Raw genomic sequence first — 11,137 nt, 5'->3', positions numbered from 1 at the left:
CCATGACATTTTTGATGCTGCAAAAAATAGACATTTTATTTGTATGACACCCATACCATACTGAGACCAGAACGCATATGATACTGCTCAATGTGATCTCCATTCTGCAGGTGTAAAACCAGGGCCGACCATAATTGATTCTCTGGAATGCTTCTTATATGCAAGTTTTCCAAGGCTACCAAATGAGCAACGTGTCCTCGTTAAAGTATACTTGTGTCTCCACACACAAATATTATATGGATCCAAAGCTCCAAAAGTGCCAATGTGATGCTTTGATGCATTTTATTTTTATATTTTAAAGTTAGAAGGTATTCCGCATGACCTGAAATATCACCATACCAGATTTGGTTAATTTGCACTTCTAAATATCTCTTTAGACAGCATTAAGTAGAAATATTTTAATTACGATCACCTGATATATAATTAAACCAATTATTATTTATTCGCCATTTTCAATAAGTGACGTAGTTTGAGTAAAATTAAATTCATGTCTATTTGTTTGTCTGTATGTTCGCACGTAAAAACGGTTGAACTAATTTCTATGAAAATTTTAATTTCTATTCAGGATAATCCTGGAAATAATATAGGCAACTGCCCATTACAAAAATCATTCTATTTTATAAGCTTTAATAGAATTACAGTATATCATTTGCAAGAGCAAATTGTTCTTACCAGGTCTTTTGCATGAATAGTAAGTTTTGCTCATAAGGCAGTAGTATGAAATAAATTATAAAATTCGAATACAATAGATTTAGATAGGCTAATGTTATTGGTCAGGTGAAAACTTGTCGGTCTATTATTTCAGCAAAATGCAGTACTGAACGTATTAACATTGCGCTTTTCACTTGTGTTAAATTTTCAGGAGTCCATAGAATTTCTTTCTACGTAGCCTACTGTACAATCCTTGTTCATAAAGTTAGGAAACTGGTTTAATAGCTCGACTTGGGTAAATGTTGTGTGGTTCGAGTAACTGGTTATTTTACAAGTCGCCTGTGACATTGACGTCGGCTCGATATCCGCTAGGCGACTGGGCGCGGCAGAAAAAACTCGTAACATGTCAGTGGCTCTTTTTGTTGTGAGAAGAACGGACAGAGAGTTACAATCAAGTTTTGTTTAAAGCTAGGCAAGATAGCTACAGAGACATTGCAGCTTCTATGTGAAACGATGAAGCTTTATCATGGACGCGAGTATTTGAATGGCACAGGCGATTCGTCTCGGGTCAGATGATAACACAAGATCAGCCCGGCCTTCGAGTTCAATGAACGAAGTTATGGTTCGCGTGGAAATATGGTACTTGCTTTTTAATTTGGACATCCATTCTTCTCACAGCAAAAAGCGTCACTACATGTCCGTTTTTTTTCTGCCGTTTTTTTACAATATTTCATATCCAGTGTCTGGGAATATCTCACTCTCCCCTATCATTAGCAAAGATAAAATTGAACTTGGATCAGGCTTAGAATGCTATAGTATAGAACTGAAAGATTTAGAGAATTCATGTCTAAGTATACAACGTGAATACTTAGAAAACTTGACATTTAATTTTATATAGTGTTAGCTGTATAAACTTATACATTTTTATTTATAATCTTTTTATATATATTGTAATATCTTTATGAATTGTTTTGAAAATGTTAAAAACTTGTATTTCTGGTTTGCATAAAATAATCATAATAAATATTATAATTAAATTGAATATACGTAGTGAACAGATGTAACGTGGCAAAATTAATCAATTTAATACAATAGAACTACGTTAATACGGAATGTTCGGTAATAATCCGGAATGTCAGTATTCCGCTAATCGAAATCTTTAGCACGTTGTATCCAACAACACATTGTGTGCTAAAGATTTGGCGGACTAAAGACTGAATTACTAAATTGCAAATTTAATTTAGATTTTACAGAGTTTAACCATACAATTCATCGAATTATTCGGTGATTATATTTCTCACATACATTACAAAGCAACAAACGGTTGAATATGTAAATACAACTTCAGAATACATTTTTATGTTGAAAAACATATTTATTAAATTTATCAATTTGTAAGATTAACATAAAATTTATTTATTATGTTGTTTTGCTTAAACTTTGGTTAATTAGCTATCCTTTTAGTACAGATCCTTTTAGTTCGTTAATCCGTCACTTTGCGATAAGTACCGGATAATCTGTAGTTGTATAATAATGATTCGGCATACTATTATTCAACTGAATATGTTTACTCATGTGATAAGCTACAGATTTCGGGCAATAACGCGTTCATTAAAGCTTTTGCATATCTTTCAATCAATCTTAACACCGCATAGTCGTACAGTACATTACATTATTTTTCAGAATGATTAAAGAGCTTGAGTAAACAAACCGAAAATATACAGCAGCGTGCGGTGGTACAAAATTTACAACAATATCTGCAACGTTCAAATCACATGTAACTTGCTGAATTTTGCAAAAATTCAAGAATTTTCATCTGTTCAAGTATTTCAGCATCACTCTGGTTTAATAGGTGCCGAATTAATGAACTTCTATTGTATCTTTAAATATTAGTCAATCATGAATAATAAACTAGTGTTGTCATATTTTCTTCTATCATTAGAAAATAAAATATAGTGTTTCAATATTACATCTCTTTTTTTTAAAAAAAAAAAGACTTTATAGATGGTAAAAAGTGAACAATAAAGAAAAAATCAGATAGTTCATTTTCATTATTCATTATTTATTTTCTGTTTCAAGCTTTAATCCGAAAGTTATAAAAAAATAAATAAAATATATATACGAATTAATAACGGTTGTAAGAAATACAGTAGAGCGTCGTTTATCCGAAGGTCGGTTATCCGAAACGTCGGTTATCCGAAGGAATTCCAGTCGACAAATGTAAATTTTCGCCAGTGCTGTGGCGCTGTAATCTTTGGTTATGTCTTGGCTACTCAAATATTTTACGTTTTTGATACTAAATTAACTTCTGAAGTATAATTTTTTTATTGTTTTTATATTTTTCAATATATTTATTTTGTTTGTACAAAATAAAAAAATAATTTTTAACGATACAATAGTCTTCGTTAGGCTTAACATCGACGAAAATTCAACGCGAAGCGACACGCAACGGAGAAAAATTTCAACACGGGATAAATTAATATATTTTTTCGTACATACAGTAATTGGTTATCCGAAAAATAAGTTATCCGAACAACCCCAGTCCCCAATTGATTCGGATAAACGACGCTCTACTGTACATTTAATTTTTAGACTTTATTTTTACTTGCCTTTTTCGATAGAATTCATAAATAAGTTATCTATAGAGTAGCAAAGTAGCAAAATTTTCGTATAAATGTGGTCGATAAGGCCAGTTTTCGGCTCTAAGGGTGTCGCCCCATTAACTGGCTTGTGCGTCCAATGTTCAATATAGGAAAAAAGTTTTAGCTGAAGCCTTGATATTTTGAGTTAATTTTATCCCTACGAACAACTTTCCATTAACACCGCTTGTTAACAATTATACATTTTTTGAAGATAAAACTTTTATTCTTTAAGTGGCTAGCTTTAAGCCGAATTTCAAAATAATCTGTAACAAATTTAAATTTAAATAATTAGCATTAAATGAATATCGAAAATCGTTTTCTTTAATTAATGTAATTGATTTACTATGTGCCATTTGAATACATTAATCATTTTTGTATTCAGAAAGAAACATCTTATTCTATATGTAATTTTCATGTTTTTGAAATTCTTTTTATACAGATTGGACCAAATGTCAGGTAACCGAAATATTCGCTCAGTGCATAACTCGACTATCATTCCTTTGAGATTTAGTTCTATAATTAGAACTTGCTTCTTCGTATTTTAATACATTTTTAACCTGAGATAGATCTCTAAATGTGGTCGAAAACGTTTATTCTCATTAAACTAGTGCTGGAAAAGTGTGTAAGGTGTAGTGTGATTCGATTATCATCTTTTTGAGATGCGATTTTGGATCTTCATGGTCGACGTTTAAAAGATTTTGGCGATTTTCCCAAAATTTTATAAATGATAGAAGTAGATCTGTTCATTAAAATGACAATTTCCTTTACGCTACAGCCTTCTGCTTTTAATTTCCATATTTTAGTAATTTCTTTCATGCTAAACTCTCTTCACATGACATTTTGAAAAGTTTTGATTCAATATTCAAATTAATATTTGACAACAAAGTAAAAGTTGACAGTGTTACTTTGTTGTCAAGTAATAATTTGATGTCGTCTATTATTATTTTCGTAATTTTAAGTTTCTTATGCTTAAAAATTTTGTGAGTCCCAATGACTCGTTAGGTTTGTAAGTGTAAGTCAACTTAGATAACCAAAGAGTCACATCAGTCAGTTCCGAAAAACGCATTTAGTGTTACTTTGTGTAACATTACACGGTGAAATCTATTGCAGATATACAACTGTTATAGAAATACAGCACTGGTACATACTTATAAATAAGACTCAGGGCGGCCAGATTTTTTTCATTGTCCTGCGCATTCTCTACATCGATTCTGCCATACTGCATTTTCTTATTGATGTTATTCAAATGTTTTTATTATATTGAATTGAAGTTGTTTATCAATATTTAACACTCCAAATGTTATTAAATCTAATAGAATTTTCATTCGTAAAATTAATGAAAATAATATAAAGTTAAGAAAAATATCGTAATTTTTTGTAACTTTCTAAGTTTATGTTAGATTTAAAGTTATAAATTTTATTAAATACTATAACTTATTTAATAATTAGATAATTCATTGGAATTGAGCACAATAATTGAAAGTACTAAAAGAATTTTATTGTTTTTATATGNCATCTATCTATCTATATAAATAAAAATGTAATGTTCGTTTGTTCCTACCGACTCCTTTGAAATTTTCACACAACGCTGCATTCGAATACGCACGTGTTTTTATATAATATACGTGTCGAAATTCCCCCCACTGAAGGGAAATGGTTAGGATTAAGGCTTACGGTAAAGAACTCTGCTTCTATTTATACTATTTTTAGATGCGGTTTTTTTGCGTTTTTGATTACGTTTTAATAGGGTACGTCAACAGAATGTACACTAAGAAGAAATTTTTCGAAAAATTTCCCCCACGGGGGAAGTGTTATACATTTATAATAGATACATTTTAAGCCACAACAACGCTTGGCGGGGTCTGCTAGTATAAAAATAAATTAAGTTGGAATGAAAAAAAAAATTGTAAAAAGAAACACCGAACTTTATATTTTACGAATAAACAACGCATTACAATTTTTGATGATAAAATTTTAGAAAAATGATAAGAAAAGTCCTAATATTTGGGAAAATTAAAAATTCAATGCAATATATCTTTAAAATGTTCAAATATATACAACTATATTAATTTATTTACAATAAAAATTAATAATTAGAAATCTTAAGCTTACAGATCACTTCATGAAATATAAATATTAATATATAGCATTGATAAATTTATTTAAAAATCTACTTTAGATATTATTATTGTTAATATAACAGACCCCGATTTAACGAACTAAAAATGCCTGCCCTTTTGGAAAAATTTAAAATCTTTGTTATTTGCAAATAAAGCATGCAAGGGTTTGAACAATAAGCCGGTAAGTATACCGTATTTACATGATTGCAAGACGACCTTTTATAATTTTTTTCGTGGTTCAAAAATCAGCCTTCGGCTTAGAATTCGGTATCATTAATACGGACGGTAAAGTAGGCGATGCCCTTTATCGATATAGTAGAAAATATCTCCATAAGCTGCCACAGATAAGTTTATGCAAATTTTGTATGCAATTTCCTGCAAATTTTGTGTGCAAGCATGGAATAGTATTTCTAGAGAAGTCGTCACTGTGCGTTTAAAAAGTGTTCGATCTCGTATTCACTTGACAGCACAGAAAATGATGCTGTATACCAAGACAGCAACAAAGAATCAAGTGACGATGAATCTGAGTCATCTAATGACAGAAACTGAATAATTAAATGGTGTAAAATTTATTACTTACGCTCGATTAATAAATTTTCATTTTTTATTTATTTTCGTTTTCAATTTCCCGTTGTCTGCTTACAAACAGTGTCGGCTTATAATCGAATAAATACGGTAAGTTACTCACAAATCAGTCATAACATTTTAACACATCTTGCATATTTTAATTTCGTTATCAATACATTCTTTTCAAACACATTTCCATTTAATGGTAATAACGAACACTCCTTTTCCTCAATTATTCCGTTAAATCAAGGGTTTACTGTATTTAAAACTATATCAATAGTTATATTTATAATACTATACTGTTAAACCTGTAGTCAACGGCATTGTTCGGAGGTAGCTGTTGTTTGGAAATTATTTTGTGTGCATTTTTTGTTGAAAAAAAGAAAACTTTGTGAAAGATTGCCCACTGTTTAGAGGTGACCGTTATTAGATGGCCATTACCATTATTGGCGGTTCGACTGTAATATAATTTTTCTATTATACAATAAAACGATTTAATATAGTAACTGAATGATAATGCATTTGTTACTTTTTTCTTTGCTACAAAATTTTTAAAGTTATTTAATTAGATAATTTAAATTATAATTAAAAACTCTATCATAAATAATATAAATTACTATAATTTGTCTTTTTAAAACATTAAAAAATGTTTTAAAAACTTTCAAATAATTATATTTATCAATTTATTAAAAAGTTTTGATTTTAAAATGTTTAATCTTGTTTTTAAAAACGTGCATTTACTCGTATAATACCAAAATTATGATTATATATGTTATATAACATTTAACATTTATAGATACAAATTGGAAAATAAAAAATACTTAAAAAATAATTTTTTAGTAATAAGAATAAATTCAATAACTTAAATATAGAATACTTAAAGTGTTTACACTTTTCGACTTTCAACATCGATTATTACGAAATAAATAACGTTACTTCTTATATATTTTAAACTTGCATGTATATTTTGAAATAAAGAAGAAATATGTCAGGTTTAAAAACTAAGTTAATAGTTATTGATTTGATGAGAAAAAATAAACTTTTAATTTCTAGGATTGACAAATTAATTATCTCTTCTTCTAATTGTATTGAATTGAATAATTAATACTTCTTCTAATTACACACAATAAAACATTTTAAAATCTTTTATTTAACATTATCTATTTGTATTGCTTCAAGATTCTTTTTATTCATTCTTCCTTGTGGCACTGAAAAGGCTTTTATCTCAAACCTATCGTGGATTAAGGCATACCCACAATGGAGCGACCTGGTAGTGAGAAACAGGATCCGACATGCGGACAGACCCCCCCGAAAATTGTTTGGTGCCCAAATTAGATCAGGGATCCCCAGAACCGTAAGCTGACACCTTAACCGCCTGGACCATCCGGCGGCCTGTCACGAGATAGTGTCCGGGTGGGCACTTTAGTCTATCAATAGATAAGTGTCCGACTTGTGTTAAAGTCTTCGACCTGTACTGTATATATTTTATAATAAAATATTGACTTTTTATCCTATTTACTGTTTAGATTTTAAAAAAAAGTTTTAAAAAATAACTTTACTAAGAAATGTTAAATTATACTTAATTACATTAAATATAAATCTTCAGTATTATTTATATAGAATAACCAAACGGTTTTTCAGAGCGAACATATTAACACCCATGCTATAGTAACCATTGGACATTTCAACATAGTTTAAAATGTCCGTCTGGACACTTTAACTTGTTAACCGGCCTCTTTGAAAGTTAATTTACTTCACTTGTATCTAAGTTTATATTTTATTAAGAAATCATGTCTAGATCAAAATTTTAAGCTTTCGTAATTCAGTTAGGAATTTTTTTTTATTTCTTGGATTTAATTTAATCTAATTTTCAAAGAATGTAAATATTTCAAAATGAATCTACTGTCGTCGATTTCATGTTAGAGTTTGATTCGTTAAATACTTTAATAATAATAATAAATTCTTACTTTTAAACTAAACATATTGAGGATAAATTACCAATGACCTACAGTAAAGTTAGTCATTGATAAGTATTTTCTTCTACCAGCCAATGAATTTACTCAATTATTACTAACGATTTATTTTATTTAGAGTTTATACAAAATTATCTTTACGTTTCATGTAGAAAACTCATTATCAACATTAGCAATCATCTTTAAAACCTAAATTACGGCATTAAAAAGTAGAGGTAATTGCGAGGCGATAAAATCCAACTTCTGGAATTTAACACTGAATTTGATTCAAACTGGATACAGGAATTCAACTATTAAAATTTAAACTTTTCCAAACTTATTGATTTTATATATTAGCTATTAAATAAACAAACTGAGTTGTATTAAAAATTCAGGTTTGTTAATTTGAGAACTCTTGGATAACCTCTTGGAATTTCAAAATGATTTATTTGATCCGAAATGAAAGTAGTTACGATTAATTTAATAATGATCATTCTTAATTTAAATTTAATTTTCGTATAATCTGTATCGTATTTAACACGGCTTGCTTGACTTGTCAAGAAGGCAAGCATCTCAGATTATAGACTGTTAATTCGGCTTATTCGAAATATTTTTACTAACTTTTCTTCCTTACAATTTTTACTAAAATATAAATTTCTTCGAATAAAAATTTTCATATCGGTTTGGAAGAAAATTTTTTATAAAATGTTAACGATTAAATTCCGCGATGTGGCTTGTAAAATTGGAAAATAATTCATGTCAAACAACACATAGATAGTATAATTTGATTTAATATCTTTGAAATAACCTATTTGCTTTAAAATGGAAATAATTACAACTGTAATGATCCACGTTTTTAATTAGAATTCCGTCTGGAGTTAATAAGTTTTCACTTAACTCAAAATTTCCTTATTTTTGAAACATGTGAGATTTATTTTGTATTTATAAAATCGTGATATATGATTAAAATACGAAATTGTATAATTAGTAAAAACGAGATTTATTTTATTCTATTTTATGTATTAATTGTAGAAAATAAAAGATAAAAACATTTCTTAAAATTTGATTTTAATTCCAATTTGTTAGTTCCAAGAACCATTACTGTATTACATTGTTTTAGTTTTGAAATATGCTTACTTCACAGAGAAGTAAGTAGGGAGCTGGGAAAATATGGGATATAATGTTTTGTTAGTGTCTATCACGAGACTCGTTAAAGAAAAGTTAGATCTTTTATATTAACTGATACCGCAATCTGTTTACTAACGTGCGGCGTACGATATAAAAAAACTAGCCTGTTTTTCCAAAAAAATAAATAAAACTATGTACTGTCCAGAATTCTCTGTGGACAATTCCTAGAGACAATAATAAACAGCTTGAAAATGGCCAAAATTCTGTAGAGAAAGGAAATATAATTTATATACACATATTCATTAGAAACTGAAATACAATAGATTCGTCAATTTATAAAAACGGGAAATTAACACCTGAAATACTAAATCAGTAAAATTTTGAATTGCCAGGAGTAAATCCTGACCAAGGCAACCCAAAATTATAGAGTCTTATAAGAAAAGCCGAGTAAATATAACAAAAAGTGAACCCCAAGACAATTCCGGACACTGTAAAACTGCCCGTGATTATCCTGAGAAAGTGTCTGCGATTGCTTCAAATCTTCATGTTTGATTCTAAATTTTGGAAAAAGAGACATTTCCCTGTCTAAATTTTGCTATGACGTAACGTGACATGCTGCCAACCTTTTATTTTTTACAATATTGCATATCCGGCGTTACCCGGAGGTCCGAGAATACACTAGTATGGATATTCGCAGACCCCTATATTTTAAAACTAAATGCAGCAATATTCATTAATAAACTGAGATATTTGAATGTTAATTGAGCAATCTACTATAATTTATGATTTATAATAATAGTTATATTCAAATACTTTATATTCAATTTGCCTGGAATATAACTTAGTCTAACGTAATTACAAAACTCTAATTATAATTAATTAAATCTACAATGTATGTTGGAATTATATGCGTATTTAAATAATCCTTCATAAAGCTGATGTAAACCTTTGAAAACAAACTTTGCAGTTATCTGGATTTATCTAATATATTCCATACAATCATCAAAGATAACAGTAGTGATTTCAAAAACTGTAATAATTAACCAAGCTATCAGCAATAGAATGTAACAAATACATTTTTAATTGAGTTCGAATATTTTCTAATCAATATTAATGATTACAATTTACAACAACAAATATTTATTTAGACGATTTCATAATAAATTCATAATACTGTGGAACTGCGTCCCTGGCTACCTATTATGGCCTAACTCTAGGCTTACCATAATATTTTTTCCTCAAACCGGGACAATTTTGATAAAATACTCACAACAGAAAATAAATCGGCACTTTTAAAAGTTGAAAATATATTTGAGGAAGTTCCTTCCGCTGTTACTAGGCATGCCTTACATTTCGCACATTTCAAGTGATTTTTAATGTTCGAACGCCTACCATAAGTTACTGAAAATTCTGAAAAGCATAATTTACATTTCACTTTGTCAATACGATTACAAACTTTTTCAAAAGCGGATAATCCTTTTATAATTCATCAGTAAACACAGTTTCTTTCTGGCATTTTGGAGAGTAAAAATATCTGGATCTCATAGGCTACATGCTATTATAAATTCTGTGAAAAAATATCTGGATAAAAAAATAAAACAACTAAATTCATTAGGCCACATGCTATAAATTTTGGGGGAAAACATCTAGACAACATACAAAGAATTTAGATTGACAACAGTGAGGGATATTTTAGTTGCCAAATCTCCATTTTACCCGAGGCTGCACTATTTTTACTTCTTGTATATTCGGCATTTTTAAAATACATCATCAAACCGGGACAGTCCTGGTCAAAGAGGGACGCTTGGTAAGCCTACCTAACTCCTTTCTTCGAATCAGTCGAACATCACAATTTGTTTTAACGTCCCACAGAAAAACGTTCCATATTCCATAGTTTCGTGGTTTCCTTCTGTCGCTCGAGCCACGGGCTTGGCTTTGTCCAGTTACTCCCAATGTAACAAAATAACAAAAATTTCGTGATGATTTATCGATTGATTTCAGGTATCGCAGTTTATTTCGATTTTTATTGACCAAAAAAAGCTTCATGACGATTTTAAGCTAAAAAGTAAATACAACT

This window comes from Centruroides sculpturatus, unplaced genomic scaffold (assembly GCF_000671375.1).
Source record: "Centruroides sculpturatus isolate CEXI.00-Female unplaced genomic scaffold, Cexi_2.0 scaffold237, whole genome shotgun sequence".
Lineage (NCBI taxonomy): Eukaryota > Metazoa > Arthropoda > Arachnida > Scorpiones > Buthidae > Centruroides > Centruroides sculpturatus.
The sequence above is the reverse complement of the archived record's forward strand: the minus strand, read 5'-3'. Positions refer to the sequence as shown.